Here is a 19,898-nt window from a genome sequence, read left to right as displayed (position 1 = left end):
GGGCCCACCGATCCGCGGGCGGGCCTGTGCCGTGGGGGCACTCTTTTCCTTCCGCCTTCGCCACGGTCTCCACCATGGTGGAGGCGGAAGAGACTCCCTCCACAGCGCATGCGTGGGGATGCCGTGAGCGGCCGCTAACGCTCCCGCGCATGCGCCGCCCGGCAATGTCATTTCCGCGCCAGCTGGTGGGGCACCAAAGGCCTTTCCCGCCAGCTGGCGGGGCGGAAATCAGTCCGGCGCGGGCCTAGCCCCTCAAGGTTAGGGCTAGGCCCCCCAAGATGCGGAGGATTCCGCACCTTTGGGGCGACGCGATGCCCGACTGATTTGCGCCGTTTTTGGCGCCGGTCGGCGGACATCGTGCCGATACCGGAGAATTTTGCCCCATGTCTTGAAAGGACATTGGCAGTCATCGACCCCATGGTTATGCTTGGCAAGAGACTCCTGCGGTTTAACATAACCTTCTCTAAGTGTTTGACCAGGAGACTCTCCCACTCTCACAGCCGAGCTGAGGCATATTGGAAAGATGTGAGGGCCGATAATCAACCTGCTTGGCCACACTGGGAACACCTCCCCCTGAAGTGGGACACGAGCCCGGAGCCCCTGACTCGGAGGCAGAGGACATTATCCACTGCGTCACAAGACCACCGCCCCCGGAGGAGTTCTGCCTGAGGCAGCGGCCAATGGTAATCCTTCAATCAGCAGCACAATAAAGCAGACGGTCTGGTCACTGTGCTGTTTGTGGGAGACGGCCGGGTACAAAATGGCTGCCGTCTGTGCCACATTACAACGGGCACCATGCGTCTAAAATGCAATTCATTGGCTGGAAAGCGCTTTGAGACTTTGGTGGTTGTGGAACGAGCTACATAATTGCAATTCCCTCTTCTTCAGAATAACCATCCGACATCGCCCCCTTTGGCGAGAAACCGGTCAGCGTTTCCAGAAGTTGCCCCAAGGGAGACTGTGGAACAAGGGGCATTGACCGCGACATACTAATCGGATTGATTTTCCTCGGACTGCACTGTTTCGGGGAGACACAGGATTCTCCGCTCCCGGGACTAAGTGCCGCGCCAGCGTCCTTCGCCGCGCCATCCTGTGCACGCGCGGGGAACTTCTTATGCGCGCCAGCCCCGGCGCAATATGGCGCGGGTGTTCGGGGGCCGGCCGCGGCGGAATGTAGGCCCGGGGTGGGGGGGGAGAGGCCGGCCCGCCGATCGGTGGACCCCTATCGCGGGCCAGACCCCTTTGGAGCCCCCCCCCCCAGTGAAGGAGCCCCCCCCCCCCCCACACACAGGCCGCCCTCCCCAGCGTTCCCGCAGAGTTCCCGCCGACAGCGACCAACGATTCTCCGAGCGTCCGAGCGCGAATTGCTGGTTTCGGGGGTGGGGGGGGGGGGGGGGGGGGGGGAGAGAATCGCGTGCGGGGGTTGGGGCGGCATGGCCCGATTCGCGCGGCGCCCCGGTGATTCTCCCACCCGGCAGGGGGTGGGGGGGGGGGGGGGGGGAATACCGCCCACAGTCTGTGAGTAACTGGGCTCCGGAAGCTGCTGGCATAATCCCCCCCCCCCACACACACACACACAGAATCAAACCGCTCTCTGTTCTCTACAACAATCGACTAAAAAGTGATCAGCCAAACGAGGCGAGGTGTGGACGGAGGGACTGAGGCAGACGTTGGTGGGTGGGGATTGTGCGCAGTTATTGGAGCTGCCGAGACATCTGTGGCGTATCGTTTGTTGATAAACGGAGCCAGAGCACGGCGCTCGCCAAGGGGCAGATTCAGCAGAACTAAACAAGTGTTTCCTTACACGCAAACTCACGCTCACACATACTCTCTCCCACTCCTACACACTCACATACATACACACACACTCAGCACACCATCTCAGACTAAAGGGACGATCCTTTAAAACAGGGATGAGGAGGAATTTCTTCAGCCAGAGGCCGGTGAATCTGTGGAACTCTTTGCCGCAGAAGGCTGTGGAGGCTAAATCACTGAGTGTCTTTAAGACAGAATTAGATAGGTTCTTGATTAATTAGGTGTGGTAGTCACCACTAGCAGTATTACATGTATTACGGCACTGCCCGTATAGTAGAGGTACATGGGTAAATCCCTGCCTGCTGGCTCCGCCCAGTAGGCGGGGTATAAATGTGTGTGCTTGCCGGTGCTGCAGCCATTCTGGTTCCAGCTACAGGAGGCACAACATCTTTGCTCAATAAAGCCTCGATTATTCCACTACTCTCGTCTTTGTGGTAATTGATAGTGCATCATAAGGGGATCAGGGGTTATGGGGAGAAGGCAGGAGAATGGGGATGAGAAAAATATCAACCATGATTGAATGGCGGAGCAGACTCGATGGGCCGAGTGGCCTAATTCTGCTCCTATGTCTTATGGTCATACAAACGCACACTCTCTCACACACACATACACACACACTCACCACTCTAACACACACTCACACACACTCTCACTCACATTCACTTACACACTCACACACACACACTCACACACACACAGACACTCACCACTCTAACACACACCTTCACTCACACTCACACATACATACAAACACACTTATGACTCTAACACACACTCACACTCACACACACACACACACTCACCACTCTAACACACACCTTCACTCACACTCACTCACACACACATACACACACACTCACGACTCACACACAACCTCACTCACACACAAAATACACAGAAACATACACACTCACCACTCTAACACACACACACACACACATACACACACACTCACCACCCTAACAGACACTCACACTCACTCACACACTCACACAACATACACACACACTCACCACTCTAACACACACACTCACACTCACTCTCACACACATACAGGCACACTCACCACTTGAACACACACTCACACACACTCTCACTCAGACTCACTTACACACACGCTCACCCACACTCACTCACACTCACGCACACACATATTCACCACTCTAACACACACTCACACACTCTCACTCACACACACTCTCACTCACACACTCTCACTCACACACACTCTCACTCACACACTCTCACTCACACACATTCACCACTCTAACAGACACTCTCACTCACACACACACACTCACTCACCACTCTAACACACACACACTGCCTCACCACTCTAACACACACACACTCACTCACCACTCTAACACACACTCTCACACTCACTCACACACACACTCACACACAATACACAGAAAGACACACACACACACATGCACAGGGGACTTTAGTAAAATGCTTTGCAAGTATTATCAAACAGAATTTGATCTGAGCCACATAAAGAGATATTCAGTCAGGCGACCAAAACCTTTGCCAAAGTGGTATGTTTTAAGGATTGCATAAAAGAAGGAAGGTGAGATAGAGAGTTGGAGAATGCAGAGAGAATTCCAGAGCTTAGAACACTGGTAATAATAATAATAATCTTTATTGTCACAAGTAGGCTTACATTAACACTGCAATGAAGTTACTGTGAAAAGCCCCTAGTCGCCACATTCCGGCGCCTGTTCGGGTACACAGAGGGAGAATTCAGAATGTCCAATTCACCTAACAAGCACGTCTTTCGGGACGTGTGGGAGGAAACCGGAGCACCCGGGGGAAACCCTCGCAGACACGGGGAGAACGTGCAGACAAGCTGGGAATTGAACCCAGGCCCCTGGCGCTGCGAAGCAACAGCGCTAACCCCTGTGTTACCGTGCCTCCCATGGTTGATGAAGGCATGACTGCCAATGATGGAGGGAAACTCAAGAGGCCAACGCGGAAGAGTGTAAAGAGGTCGGAGGGAGTCCAGATTTGGGGGAAAGTATGAGGAGGGGTAAGGCCGTGGAGGAATTTGAAAACGAGGATGGAAATTTTAAAATCTAGACATCGCTTAACTGGGGCCAATGTCAGTCAGCGAGCACCGAGGGGATGAGCGAGTTGGACTTGGAGCAAGACAAAATGAGGGTAGGTAGCAGGAGGTCTGAGTGATCTCAAGTGTGCGGATGGTAAGACTCAGGAAGGCAGCCACGACTGTGTTGAAATAGCGAAGTCGAGAGATAACAACGCCATGGGTGATAGTCTCAGCAACAGATAAACTGAGGCGACGGGGGGGGCCAGAATTGGGCGATGTTATGGAGGTGGAAGTAACCAGGCTTTGTGACGACATGGATGTAGGGTTAGGAACGTATCCATGCTCAGATACAACACCAAGGTTGCGACCAGTCTGGTTCAAGCTCAGGCAGCGAGAGTGATGGAATCAGTGGCTCGTGAAAAACAAAGTTTGTACTGGGGACCAAAGGAGATGGTTTCGGTCTTGCTAATATTTACTTGGAGGAGGTGTCTGCTCCTCCAGCACTTGTCAAACAGTCTGACAGGTTAACACAGTGAATATAAAATACATAGCTAGCATCTTACAGACACAACAGAGCAAATAGCAATCAAGATTTGCTTTGATCTTTCCATCTAACTCCCCATATTTGGCTTCACTTTGAATTTGAATCTGGGTACGAAATTCTCCGGAAACGGAGCGATGTTCGCCGACTGGCGCCCAAAACGGCGCCAATCAGACGGGCATCGCGCCGCCCCAAAGGTGCGGAATGCTCCGCATCTTTGGTGGCCGAGCCCCAACATTGAGGGGCTAGGCCGACGCCGGAGGAATTTCCGCCCCGCCAGCTGGCGGAAACGGCCTTTGTTGCCCCGCCAGCTGGCGTGAAAATGACATCTCCGGGCGGCGCATGCGCGGGAGCGTCAGCGGCCGCCGACAGTTTCCCGCGCATGCGCAGTGGAGGGAGTCTCTTCCGCCTCCGCCATGGTGGAGACCGTGGCGGAAGGGAAAGAGTGCCCCCACGGCACAGGCCCGCCCGCGGATCGGTGGGCCCCAATCGCGGGCCAGGCCACCGTGGGGGCACCCCCCGGGGCCAGATCGCCCCGTGCCCCCCCAAGACCCCGGAGCCCGCCCGCGCCGCCTTGTCCCGCCGGTAAGGTAGGTGATTTAATTTACGCCGGCGGGACAGGCAATTTATCGGCGGGACTTTGGCCCATCCGGGCCGGAGAATCGAGCGGGGGGGCCCACCAACCGGCGCGATTCCCGCCCCCGCTGAATATCCGGTGCCGGATACTTCGGCAACCGGCGGGGGCGGGATTCACGCCAGCCCCCGGCGATTCTCCGACCCGGTGGGGGGTCGGAGAATGTCGCCCCTGATTCGTGACTCCTACTTAGATACATAGAATCACAGAATCATAGAATTTACAGTGCAGAAGGAGGCCATTCGGCCCATCAAGTCTGCACCGGCTTTTGGAAAGAGCACCCCACCCAAGCCCACGTCTCCACCCTATCCTCGTAACCCAGTAACCCCGCCTAACCTTTTTGGGACACTAAGGGCAATTTAGCATGGCCAATCCACCTAACCTGCACCTCTTTGGACTGTGGGAGGAAACCCACGCACACACGGGGAGGATGTGCAGACTCCGCACAGACAGTGACCCAAGCCGGGAATCAAACCTGGGACCCTGGTGCTGTGAAGCAACAGTGCTAACCACGGTGCTACCGTGCTGCCCATCTCACTTGTTAATTAAACCATTATGCCAGTTATACTGTTAAACCCTGAGAAGTGAGGGGTGATGCATTTTGGGAGGACTAACAACGAATGGTAGAATGCTGGGAAGTACAGAGGGACCTTGCCGGGGGGGGGGGGGCATGTCCAAAGGTCCCTGAAGGTAGCTAGACAGGTAGATAAAGTGGTTAACAAGTCTTATGATATACTTGTCTTTATTAGCAGAGACATAGAATATAAGAGCAGGGAGATTATGATGGAGGTGTATAAAATGTTTGTTGGGCCGCAGCTAGAGTACTGTGTACAGTTCTGGTCACCACATTATGGGGAGGATGTTGTCATATTCCGTAGACTGGTCGAAGTGAATGATGAACTCCAGAACATCTAGTTTAAATAATTTATTGTCGAACAACTGAGTGATAAGTTAACTAGGATAAATAAAATAATAAACTACTAACACTAATTAACTATTATAGAGCTATGGCAAAATACGTCTACCCTCCAGCACGACCTACTCCCAACTCCCAGACCACAGGGTCACGTGGTGAGTTTACACTGCCACCTACTGGTCGGAGGTCGTGCATAACATGTACACACTTGCTTTATGCATATCGTCACAGATGTGATTGCACTTAGAGAGTGGGCAGAGGAGATTCACCAGGATGTTGCCCGAGCTGGAGCGTCTCAGCTCTGAAGAGAGGCTGGTTAGGCTGGGGTGGTTCTCTTAAGAGCGGAGAGGGCTGAGGGGGGAGTGTGACCGAGGTGTACAAAATTATGGAGGACATAGAAAGGGTAGATAAGAAGGAACCTTTCCCCTGAGTAGAGGGTTCAATATCCAGGGGGCATAGATTTCAGGTAAGCAACGTGAGATTCAGAGGAGATTTGAGGAAAAACCTTTTTCATCCAGAGGGGGGTGGGAGTCTGGAACTCGCTGCCTTAAAGGGGGGTAGAACCCTCACAACATTTAAGAAACATTTAGATGAGCGATTGAAACGCCGTAGCACACAAGGCTACGGACCAAGTGCCGGAAAATGGCAATAGGATAGGTTGGTGCCTGATGGCCGACACTGACGCGATGGGCCGAATGGCCTTATTCCCTGCTGTAAAACCTTATTGCAGTACGTGGCATCGCCAAAACTCCGAACGGAATTGGTCCGAGGACCATCATTGAAAAATTGAGCTTCCTATCTTTAAACATACGTGGATTTCGAAAAGCGATGCTTCGGAATTGTTTCAATGATGCGGTCTAGCATGTTATTTTTAATTGAAGAACACGGTAGCTTTTGAAATATTTAATAGTGTGCGCTCCAGTTCCAGACATAAAATTGCTTTAAATTGTATTTAATATTTGATACACCGGGCCTCAAAACCACAGTGGAGATTAGGATAGGACTGAATGGAAAATGTTGCACTGATGGGGTTGAACAGCTCCGTCCAATTAAGAGCTGAGATTCAAGTAGCTGTGAGATTCAATTGCAAAAACAGAGCAGGCATTGCAAACTATTAGAGCAACAAAAATCCTTCTGCCTTAGTCACCGAGCGCATTTTAACCTGTTTATTGACAAGAAGCGGCTTGTATTTCATCCTTCCAAACTTTTCATCGGCATCGCAGGCGGGATTCTCCGTCCCGCCGCACCTGTTCTCTGGCGCGGCGCGCTCCCCGCCGGCAGCGGGATACTCCGTCCCGCCGCACCTGTTCTCTGGCGCGGCCCCCCCCCCGTCGGCAGTGGGATCCTCCGTCCCGGCAACAGGCTAGTTTGGGTTTCTCATTGTGGGCAGCCCCCCCCTACGCCGTCGGGAAATCCGCGGGCGGGAGTGCTCCGCCGGCGAAGCGGAGGATGCCGTCGACGGGAGAATCCCCGCCTCAACAACGGTTTTGCAAACCTTAAAAGCATCGTTGAAGCGCGCCTTTCTCCTGTTTTTCCGTTATGATTGACATTTGCGTAGAACCATTGCAGACCTGTTTTTGATTTAAATTTGATTTTTCTTTCAAAATGGCGGCACGGTGGCGCAGTGGTTAGCACTGCTGCCTCACGCCGCCGAGGTCCCAGGTTCGATCCCGGCCCCGGGTCACTGTCCGTGTGGAGTTTGCACATTCTCCCCGTGTCTGCGTTGGTCTCACCCCCACAACCCAAAGATGTGCAGGGTAGGTGGATTGGCCACGCTAAAATTGCCCCTTAATTGGGAAAAAAATTGGGTACTCTGAATTTATTTTTTTTAAATGGCTCTTCCGGGGGGGGGGGGGTGGGAGTGGGGTTTGGGAACAGCCGGAATAAACAACGGGTGGGCGTGGGGGGGGGGGGTACAAAATCAAGGCCCAAAGGCAGGGACGAAGGGCCCCTGGTCAAAATGGAGGCCGGCCAAGGCCTAACCGCCCGGTATGGGGAGGGGCACCAAACCCCCCCCCCACCTCACCAAAACCCCCCGGATGGAACAGCCCATACCAACGGCAGACCAACTGAGCCGGCTATGGGACCAGGCAAATGAGATGAGATAGACCAAGACCCCAAAGGAACACCGGAAACAATGGGAGTCAGGAAATTTCCTTGCTCAGCATGCCTGCCTTGGAGAGAGCGCCTTCATCGATGGATGGGGTGGATTTCTGTGCTATTTGGAATTGGGCCCAATGCCCCTGGAAAGAGTTCACAGGCAGCCACAGAGGTTGCCAGGTGCAGAGGCCGGCTGTTCATACTAACAATTTCATGTGTGAAAAACATTTTTAAAAAGCCATTCATTCATAAAATCTGCTTTTACTAGAGCCCTATAAAAGTGTCAATCAGCCAGACCATTTAAAGTATCAGTAGCATAAACTGTAAGCACTTGTGCAAAAAAAATTGCTCAATTGACAGATTAGATCAGAGAGCAGGACCAATCAAGCAATGTGTTCCCTGGGACTCAGCTGTTTCAACAGACTAATGGGTTTCTGGGCTCTCAGCCCAGAATGCATCTCTATACTTGCTGTGGGGTCTGGAGTCACATGTGGACCAGGTAAGGATTGGCAGATTTCCTTCCATGAAGGACCTTAGCGAATGAAATGGGTTTTTCAACAATCGACTAATGGCCATCATTAGATTTTTAATTATCAAATTCAAATTTCACCGTTTGCCATAGTGGGATTCGAACCCAGATCCCCAGATATTTACGCTGTGTATTACGCATTGCTAATCCAGCCACAATACCCACACTACTGCCTCTCCATTGTGTTCAATGCCCCTGTCAATAAAATCTAGGATAGTAAATGCTTCGTCAATTTGTTGTAAAACGAAGGATGACGTTGAAGCAGCGAAGTTGGTCAAAGAGGGAGGTGAAGAGGCGAGGAGGTGTAGGGAGGGAATTCCAGAGCTTGGGGCCTGGGGAGACTGAAAGGCAGGCCAATGTATCACGGCCAATCCACCTAACCTGCACATCTTTGGACTGTGAGAGATGGTAGACCAACAATACAAAAAAATTACTTAATTGGCTTTAAATCTGGGAACATCCTGAAGTTGTGAAAGATATTAGACTCATAGGCTCTACAGTGCAGAAGGAGGCCATTCGGCCCATTGGGTCTGACCCTGCCCTTGGAAAGAGCACCCTGCTTAAGGCCAAGCCTCCACCCTATCCCCGTAACCCGACAACCTTTTTGAACACCAATGTGCAATTTATCAAGCCCAATCCACCTAACCTGGACTGTGGGAGGAAACTGGAGCACCCGGAGGAAAAGCACGCAGACACGGGGAGAATGCGCAAGCTCCACACAGACAGTCACCCGAGGCCAGAATCGAACCTGGGTCCCTGGAGCTGTGAGTGACTGCAGTGCTAACCAGTGCCACCCCTGTTAATTAAATGCACGTCTTCTATCATTGAAGCTCACTATTTACCTCACTTTCACTCCACTCCAGGAGGCCATTCAATTAGATCATGGCCGATCCTGCCTACTGCCCCCCCCCCCCCCCGACCCCCTGTTAACCTTTCACCCCCTTGTTATTCAAGAATGCATCTGCCCCGGCCTTGAAAATATTCAAAGACTCCTTTTCCACCACCTTTTGAGGAAGAAAGCTCCGGAGACTCACAACCCTCAGAGAGAGAGAAAAACACCTTCTTGTCTCTGCCTTAAATGGGCGACGGCTTTATTTCTAGGCCCAGACTCCTGTTTTTAGATTCTGAAGTGATGTCGTGTGTGGTCCCATGGTGGTACCTCCCAATTACCCTGGATAATTCTTTGGAACTAATGATCCATTGGCCATGACGCATTTTCCAGAACTGTTTTGGCTGAACGAGAGCGGAGAATTGGAATATTGGCCAACTCAAACAATGTCGGATGCTTATTTTCTGAAAGGTTTTGTCTTTGACTGTCTCTTGCACAGGCGAAAGAGGCCGGGGGCATGTCCCAGAATGACTGTGGCCTTATATGGGTGGCTTACTGCGGTTCACAGTGGTGTTTGCATGGTGGAGTGTGAATCAAGCGACTGAACAACATGCAAGTCCGTAATGACTTAATTCCTGGCAATTTTGATGTGCTGCGATATTATCTCTTTGTGTTCAAGGACATTTTCCCAAAAATGGCAGTTGAGTGATTAGATCATATCAAGCCGGTTATTAATACTTCAGTGGACTGAGGTAATTATTTCAAACGTCAAATTCCACCCTACTCTGCCCTCCCTCCCCCCTCTCTACCCATCCACCTACCCTGCACACCTTTGGACGGTGGGAGGAAACCGGAGCACCCGGAGGAAACCCACGCAGACGCGGGGCGAACGTGCAGACTCCGCACAGACAGTCGCCCGAGGTCGCAATCGAGCCCGGGGCCACTGCCGCCGTGAGGCAGCAGTGCTAACCACTGTGCTACCATGCTGCCATCTTCTCCCCTGAACGTCAGAACTCCTGAAGGCAACCCTGCTGCTTCACCCGACCGTTTATCGCTCGTGCGTGAATGAACCGCCACCTTCTTTTCGAGGCAACTTGAAACTGAGATCCAATCCAATCTTGCTGCTTGGTTGACTTTTTGAAGAGGGCAGCCTGGTGTTCAACATAATACTTTGCCCATGGTCACTGCCAATAACATATTCATCTTTCGGCACGGACTTATTGGCCCGAATGGCTTCCTTCTCTTTGGCAATGACTCTATGGGCAGAATTTAATCCAGGTCTCACCCACCAGCCGGTGAAAGCTCAGCAATGCCTCCCTTGGGGGAAGGCCACATCAGGCACTTAGTTGGCCGGCAACAGGTCCTACCCTGGGATTAAGGACCCCGGTTACGGGTAATCTCACTCTCCATCAGAGAGTGCCTACAACGCACCCACCAGAGGTCAAGTATTAGCGGGGACCCAGGTCACAGCGAGTGAGGGAAGGATTGGCGGGTGGGGGCGGGGGTGGTAGGTATCACCATGAGGGGGCTGCTAGCTTGGGGGTAGAGAAGTGGTTCTCAGAAGCAGCCCAACCCCCCCCCCCCCCCCCCCGCCATTCCCAATTGGATCCTTCAGTCAGGCACTGAGTGCCTGACGCTCTGGGAGCCCACAAGCAATTTCGACGGCGTTTGCTTCTTGAGCTTCCAACATGGTGAATCTCTCACCCTTCACTGGTTGAAACCGGCTTAGAGCTGAGGCAGGATGAGGCACTTAAGGGCCTCATTTGGCAAAGATGCAGGAAGGCCGTCCACAAGTCTTCCCGCCCTGGACTAAATTGGGGCAGAGACGAGAAGGTGGCAGGGTCCGCACAATCACGGCCCCCCCCCCCCCCCCAAACTGTCAGAAAATCCCTGCCTCCGAACTCGCCTCGAGGGGAGGCATTAAGTTTCACCCTCCGACATTGTTTATTGTACCTTGCTGGGCGCGAACGAGTGGCTGAAACTCTCTCGATAACCGCCCAGATTAGGCACCGGAAAGTAATTAATTGCCGATGAGGATCCCAAGGATGGGAAAGTCACTACATAAATGAAAGATCATTCTTTGATTGCTTCTTCCTTTCCTTCTCTCTCTATCTTCATTGCGACGTGGTGAAAGCCTGGACCTCCCTCCGCGGGAACACCGTGGGATCACCTTGACCACACAGACTGTAATGGCTCAAGATCTCCACCGCCTCCTCAAGGGTGACCAGAGATGGCCATTAAATGCTGGCCTTGCCAATACTGTCCTCAACCTGGGAGTGAATTAAATTAAGATTCCCTGAACAAACAGTGTCGTTGGGGCTCGAACCATTCTATTTCCATCTGTCTGCAAATCTGGATTTCAGCTAAAAAGGGTTCACTGACGAAGGAGGTCGTGTGTGTTTAGCTTAATCAGACTGATGCCCCCACAATGCATCTCACCCTGGCACACCATTGCAGAAGCTTTAGCCTGATGTAGGCCGCACTCTCCTGCAACCAATGTGTCGTATCCATTTTCAAGTTTAAAAAATAAGTTTAATTTTAAGAGTATTTTTCACAGTGAAGGGGACCTTTTCATTTCAGGAGATAAAGCCTCTGTGAATTATGTTTTATTTTTTGAAGCAACCCATTCTTTACATCTGGGGATTGTGGGTGTAATTAAGGCTCAGAAGATAGGAGCAAGGGCCTGGTACGAGGGTCTCCGCCATCCACTTTTTATGATGTCTCGGGGGTCATTGACTCAAGGCGACAGTTTGGTCGGCACTTACCGCACCAATATTCAGGGTGTAGCTCCAACCTATATTTGTCCTCCAGATCCAGCAATAAGTTAACCAAATGCAGTTGTGCCCAAAGAAGATGGCTTCGGTGGCACAGTGGGAAACATTGTTAATAGCATCCAAGCTGGTTGGCCCCGAATTCAACTTGGCTGGCGTCAAGTTGAAATATTGGAAACTAAGATTTTTTTTCAGACAGAAGGTTGGGATTTGGATAGGATTGGATGAAACCGAGTGTGGGGCGGCACGGTGGTTAACACTGCGGCCTCACAGCGCCATGGACCCAGGGTTCGATTCCGACTTCGGGTGACTGTGTGGAGTTCGCACGTTCTCCCCGTGTCTGCATGGGTTTGCTCCGGGTGCTCTGGTTTCCTCCCACAGTCTGTGGTGCTATACATCACTGTAAGTACACAAAGGATTAATGTACATACACTACACCTGGCTAGACACTAGAGGGAGCACCAGAGACATGACACACAGACATTCAACCAATAGGTCAGTAAGATAGGACACGACCAATGGGCATTCATGATACACACAGAGGTGACACTACCACAGGGGGCATTACACCAACCCATATAAAAGGACACATCACACATGATCTTCCTCTTCCCAGTGGAGACACTCATTGAGTACAGACACAGGGTTGATTGAACATCACACCCACCACGTGGATTGTAGCAGACTGGTTTGTCAGTCTGAGTAGCTATAGCAGGATTAACAGTAGCGTCGAATCCAAGTAGGAGAATTGTTAACAGTTTCATAAACGTGTTAAACCTATCTCCAAGTCTGAACCTTCCTTTGTCAGAGTGCACATCAAGGAAGCAGCTTATGCTACATGAAGAGCATAACAAAACACAGTCCAAGGAAGCGCAGGTTAGACGGATTGGCAACATTGAGTTGCCCCTTAGTGTCCACATGTTAGGTGGGGTTGTGGGGCTAGGGTGGGAGAGTGGGCCTAAGTAGGGTGCTCTTGCAGAGGGCCGGTGAAGACCCAATAGGCCGAGAGGCCTTCTTCTGCATTGTAGGGATTCTACGATTTAAAAAAAAAATTTAGAGTACCCAATTCATTTTTGCCAATTAAGGGGCAATTTAGCGTGGCCAATCCACCTACCCTGCACACCTTTGAGCTGTGGAGGCGAAACGCACGCGGACACGGGAGAATGTGCACACTCCACAGGGGCAGTGCACCGGGGCTGGGATCGAATCTGAGACTCGGCGCTGTGAGGCAGCCTTGCTAAGCACTGTACCACTGTGCTGCTCAAGGGAGTCCACGATTCTAACAGAAACCCACTCCTTCAAATTCATAGGTGTGGACATCACCAACAATCTGTCCTGGTCCACCCACATCGACGCTACGACTAAGAAAGTACAACAGCTTCCTCAGGAAACTAAGGAAATTCGGCGTGTATTTACATTGTGTATTTAGGTAGGTCCTGTGCTTTTGTCATGTATGGAACAATCTTTATGGACTGTACGCAGAACAATACTTTTCACTGTACCTCGGTAGACGTGACAATAAATCAAATCATTCAATCCTCAAATAGGAGAATCTGAATGGGATTAGCAGCACAATGAATCCTAAAAAGGTAGGCCCACCCGTTTCTCAGCCTCCATTCAGAGCTTTGGACCCAGGAGCTGGGAGACAGGGCCTCAGTGTCACATCTCACCCAAACAATGGCACCTCCACCAGTGCAGCACTCGCTCAGTGCTGAATATCGTGTGCGGGTCTTCGAATCTGAAGACACAACAATAGAGCTTTGAGGGAAGAGGCCTACCAACTGAGCTGCAACAGGCACAGATGAAAACATAGGCCGGGATCTTCCGGCCCTGCTGCGGTGGGATCCGCGCCGCAAGGGCCTGCAGCGGGTCAACCAAAAGCCCGTTGACTTTCGGCGGGACTGGAAGGTCCCGGCGGTGGGTGCGTGGGACTGGGAAATCCCCACCACAGACCTGAAAACGCCACGCAGCCAATCCACTTCTTCCACAAGGCAGGAAAAGCCAACCCAGTCAGGGTTATTCATTTCAGTGAATACCCGTTGCGATGCAGGGGGCCGGGCGACGAAGTACGCGGGGTTTAGAGACGCAACGTAAGCCACCAGAAGACCAAATCAGTAAACAATTTATTAACGCACGAGAAGCCAAGTTCGTGGTCGTATAAACGGGGGAAAAGGGTTCAAGTTACCGAGGCAGGTTTCCAGACAATCCGTAGTCAGGTGACCCACGGGTCATTGGATTTATTCGAGGCAGGGTTAGATAAGGGAGTCGTGGGTTTGGGGGTGGGAGGTGGGGGTCAGACAAGAAACTGGAACTGAGACCGCAAACCAGATCAACCATGGGTTTATCGAATAGCGAGGCAGATTGGAGGGGCTGAATGGCCTACCTCTGCTCCTCGGTCCCGTGTTCCTAAGATCGCAAGGGTCTGCAATGACCCAGGTGGGTCCCAAACTGAATCATTTTGGCGACTGTCCATTGCCAACCAGCCCACAACAACAACTTGCATTTAGTTAACGCCTACAGCGCAGTTAAACGTCCCACGGTGCTTTTGCCGGTGTGTTAGCGGGAAAATAGGTTGAACGCCAAACCACACTTAGGCGGGTTTCAGGATAGGAGACCCCTCAAGGATCAATCAAAGAGTCAGGTCCTTAAGGTGCATCTCAGAGCAAAAGGGAGGGGTGGAGAAGTTTAGGGGGTGGAGTCCCAGAGCTTGGGGGGCCTCCACAGCCGAGGGCACAACTGCCAGTGGTGGAGACCAAAAGGCCAGAACTGGGGGAGCGCAGGACGGGATGTAGAGCCGCCGGAGGTTACAGAAGTAGGGAGGGAGAAAGCCAGGGAAGGGTCTGAACACAAAAACGAGACCTTTAAATTTGAGGCCCTGACAGATGGGAGCCAACGTTGACCAGTGAGCAAAGTAAAGTCCATAAATATTAGTGCAACTCAAACCAAAATATTTATTTGCGCACGATACTCAGTGTCAGGTCATAGGGGCCGGAAATTTCCCATTAGCCTCTTGGTCAGTGGAACGATGGCCCAAAACGTCAAGCCATGCCAACAGGGCCTCGTGCTGGTGGAGACTCAGAATGTTGGATCATCGCGAGGAAGCATGTGGAAGTGAGATAAAGCTATCTCCTGCCCCAATGTGACAGGCCGCCTGCTGGTGATTGGCAACGTCTTGTGCTATATTAAGACCTCCATGACTTTGCCTTTATCGGCAATCGCTTCTGCCTTAACCTGATTTTGATTACACTGAGCTCCGGCGGTACAGCCAGGGCAGCGGGGCAGGCTGATTTGTGGCTGGAATAAGCAAACCCAGCTGTCGGCCAATGATGAATGAGCATCAAAAATACATCCTCGAATTTGTCTCAGATTGGAACAAGGCAGTCAAAGATATTTTGAGATCATTGGGCATGAGGGGAGTCGAGGGGAGAGGAAGAAAATGGCAAGTGTATGCCCTCGATCACCAAGGCAGTGACGGGCAACCTGGGCCAGTGAGTGGGCAACCTGGGCCAGTGAGTGGGCAACCTGGGCCAGTGAGTGGGCAACCTGGGCCAGTGAGTGGGCAGCCTGGGCTAGTGAATGGGCCGCATGAGTGACCCTCCTGCATCTCAGTGGGCCGTAAGATTGAAATTGGGGCTTGTTCACTAACCACGACCCCATAAATAAGATTAAATACATTTAATACACGCCGAATATTTCATAACAATTTATAGAAAATGCTGAATCATTTATATATTGGCGGCACGGTGGCGCAGTGGTTAGCACTGCTGCCTACACTGCTGAGGACCCGGGTTCGATCACGGCCCCGGGTCACTGTCCGTGTGGAGTTTGCACATTCTCCCCGTGTCTGCGTGGGTTTCACCCCCACAACCCAAAGATGTGCAGGGTAGGTGGATTGGCCACGCTAAATTGCCCCTTAATTGTTAAAAAATTAATTGGGCACTCTAAATTAAAAAATAAAGTCATTTCTCTATTAATAGAAGTGTCACCAACTTCAAATGGTCAAAACAAAATTTATATTTACGCTTTGGACACACGGCTCTCACAGTCAATGTTGTGAGCAACCAGCACGCGCCTCACTTCACTTGCCCTCACTTCACTCGCCCTCGCTTCACTCGCCCTCGCTTTACGTGCGAATCACTTCAGTCGCACCGTTAGGAAAAAAACAACACGGACGGGAATCAGCGGAATGTGGCGACCCCGCGTGTGGGCAGCGGTCAGCAAAATGTCTCGTGGGGGCCGCACTCAGAACCCAGGTGGGCCGCATGGGGCCCGAGGGCCTCAGGCTGCCCGCCACTAGCCTAAGCACTGGACTCCTCTCCTGAAGCCTTTCAGGCTCTCTGTCGCCATCTCTTTTAAGATGCTCCTCAACACCTCCATCTCTGACCGAGCTTTAGGTCTCATGTCCGTACACACCTTGTATGGCGTGAGTGAAATTTTGTTTTATAACGCTCCTGCGAGGGTTCCTGGGCACCTCACTACAATGAAAGGGAAGAGAAAAACTTGCATTTAAATAGCACCTTTCACATCCATTCTAAAACACTTTGCAGCCAATTAAGAATTGGTTGAGTTGCAGTCATTGTTGACACAGCCACTTGTTAAGGACAATGAATTTATATAATTCATGAAGTGATGATCAATAAACAAGATTCACCTTGCAAAACCTCAATAAATTGTCGAAAACATCCGTACAGAAAAGTTCCGAGGTGGGTGAAGTTTTTTAAAATGCATTTTACGGGATGTAGGTTAGGCCGGCATTTATTGCCCGTCCCTAGTTGCCCCTCAGGAGGTGATGGTGAGTTGCCTTCTTGAACCGCTGCAGTCCTTGCGGTGTAGGTACACCCACTGTGCTGTTAGGGAGGGAGTTCCAGGATGTTGCCCCAGCGACAGTGAAGGAGCGGCGATAGATTTCCAAGTCAGGGCGGTGAGTGACTTGGAGGGGAACCTCCAGCTGGTGGGGTTCACAGGCATCTGCTGCTCTTGTCCGTCGAGATGGTAGTGGTCGGGGGTTCGCAATGTACTGCCGAAGGAACCTTGGTGAGCTACTGCAGTGCATCTTATAGATGGTACACACGGCTGCCACTGTTCGTCGGTGGTGGAGGGATTGAATGTTTGTGGAAGTTGATGTGTTGAGTAAGTTGGTTCAACGTTGACTGCAACTGGATGCAGTGAAACTAGAAACAGGCTTCTGACACAGGAGATGATCCAACACTGTTTTATCTTCCTGATTGCTGTACATAGTCTGCTGTGAGTTGACACTCTATCAATCTACCTGATAACCTCCTATTGGCTTGACCAGACTAACTCTCTACCTCATGGTGATAGTGCTCACTGGCTTGTGCACTCTGACTATCTCAGTAGCTGTGTCCTGCAGAGAGAGGGAGAGTCTTAATGCCCTGTGTGCTGTATAGTGGTGGTGTCCTGTCTGGTGATTGGTTGTTATGTGTCGTGTGTGTTCATTGGTTATCCTGTGTGTCAATCACTGCCTGTCTGCATCTCATTATATACATGAGTGGATATTATGACAGAAGTCTGTGAACGTTGTGAGGTAAAGCACTGTAGGAAATGCGCTCATATTTTGAAATCAGTTGCTATGTTCCAAGACCCACGTACAGGAATATTTGACTGATAGGCAACAAAGGTTAAATGTTTCCAGAAGGAAGAGTGATTTTGGCAGGAAAGAAAGATTTGAAAGCGTGCCCCATTCTGGGTTTCAGATTTATTTTCAGTGATAGCAGCTATCGATGACATTTAGACTCAGATCAAAATATTCATCGCAGTTTTGGTTCTTTGGTCTATCGTATGTGAATCAGCCTTGCATATCTCCTGTACAGTACCCCTTATACATTCCCCAAACCTCCCTTGACTCCTTCAACATGTTCTTTAAAATCGCTCAAGGTGGCACAGTGGTTAGCACTGCTGCCTCACAGCGTCAGAGACCCGGGTTCAATTCCGGCCTCGGGTGACTGTGTGGCGTTGTACACTCTCCCCGTGTCTGTGTGGGTTTCCTCCGGACGCTCCGCTTTCCTCCCACAGTCCAAAGGTGTGCAGGTTTGGTGGATTGGCCGCGCTAAATTGCCCCATAAGCGTCCAAAGATGTGCCGGTTAGATTGAGGAGTTAATGGGATAGGGTGCAGGAGTGGGCCCAGGTAAGGTGAGGGTGGGTGCAGACCCGATGGGCTGAATGCCCACTTTCTGCACGGTAGGGATTCTGTTCTATGATCCCTCTTTGACCAAGTCTTTCATTTGCCTGTCCTAATATCTCCTTACGTTTCTTTTCTTTATCCGTTTAGGGGCTGTGGGCCAGCTGTTGCTGCCCATCTATAATAGCCCTTGATCTGAGTGGATTTCAGGTCCACCTTCAGAGGGAAGTTAAGAGTCAACCACAGTGCTGTGGGTCTGGAGTCACATGCAGGCCAGACCGGGTAAGGACGGCAGATTTCCTCCCGTAAAGGACATTAGAGAACCAGATGGGTTTTTAATGACAAAACATTGATGGTTTCACAGCCTCTATACTCTCCATTTATTAATTGAATTCAAATTTCACCAATAGCTATGGCGGGATTTGAATCCATGTTATTAGCCTGGGCCTCTGGATTACTAGCCCAGTGACGTTTCCGCTACCCCAGTATGTCCCATTGCACTCAGTGTCCAATTTTGTTACACGTGGGGCGCGATTCTCCCAGCCCCGCGTTGGGCCGGAGAATCGGCGCAACCAACCCGCCGGCGCGTTTGGCGTGGTGCCGGTCGCGGGCCGCCGTATGCGGCGGGGCCGCCGATTCTCCGGCCCGGATGGACCGAGGGGCCGCGCGGAAAAAGCAGAGTCCCGCCGGCGCCGTCCACACCAGGTCGCTGCCGGCGGGAACTCTGCGCGAAGGGTCGGGGGGGGGGGGGGGGCGGCCTGTGGGCGTGAGGGGAGGGGGGCTCCGTCCCTGGGGGGGGGGGGGCTCCGATGGGGTCTGGCTCGCGAACGGGGCCCCCCCCCCCCGGGCTTACTTTGTTGCGTGTCCGGCCCCAGAACCCCCGCGCCATGTTGCGTCAGGGACGACGCGTTTCGGAAAGCCACCGCGCTTGCGCGGGTTGGCACCGCCCCCAGTGCGCACCAGGAAGTGAACCGCTCCAGCGCCGTGCTGGCCCCCTATGGGGGCCAGAATCTCTAGTGCCCGCGCCCGTTTCATGCCATCGTTAAACGCGATGGCGTTCACGCCAGCACGGACACTCTGTGCCGTGATCGGAGAATCGCGCCCAATATTCCTGTGAAGCAGCTTGGGACATTTTACTAAGTTAAAGGCACTGTATAAATGCAAGCTCTTGGTGGGGAAAGGAGCTCTTTCGGTTAGGGTTACCATCCCAGACTCTGGGACAGAAGCTGTGGTTTTGAGTCCCACCCCAGGACTTGACGGCCAAGGAAGGTGCGTCCGTAACGCGACCAAGCAGGTTGGGTATGTCAGCCTGCAAAATCCTTCCAAATGTGCCAGTGTCTGGCGGTAAGAGCGGGAGAGACTCCTGGTTAGCCAGGCTTGATGTGGAGTGGGAGAGACTCCCGGACGTTCGCTGGTGGCGAGATTCTCTTGTCCCACCGGCAGCGCACTCCCGCCCGCGGGATTCCTGGCTTCGGCGGGAATTCCCATTAACAGCGGCGGGGACAGAGAATCCCACCTCCAGTGAGCGGCGCATTGCCGAGACACAGGTAGCTGGGAGGTCGGAGAACCCTTT

This window comes from Scyliorhinus torazame, chromosome 30, assembly GCF_047496885.1.
Source record: "Scyliorhinus torazame isolate Kashiwa2021f chromosome 30, sScyTor2.1, whole genome shotgun sequence".
Taxonomy (NCBI): Eukaryota; Metazoa; Chordata; class Chondrichthyes; order Carcharhiniformes; family Scyliorhinidae; genus Scyliorhinus; species Scyliorhinus torazame.
The sequence above is the reverse complement of the archived record's forward strand: the minus strand, read 5'-3'. Positions refer to the sequence as shown.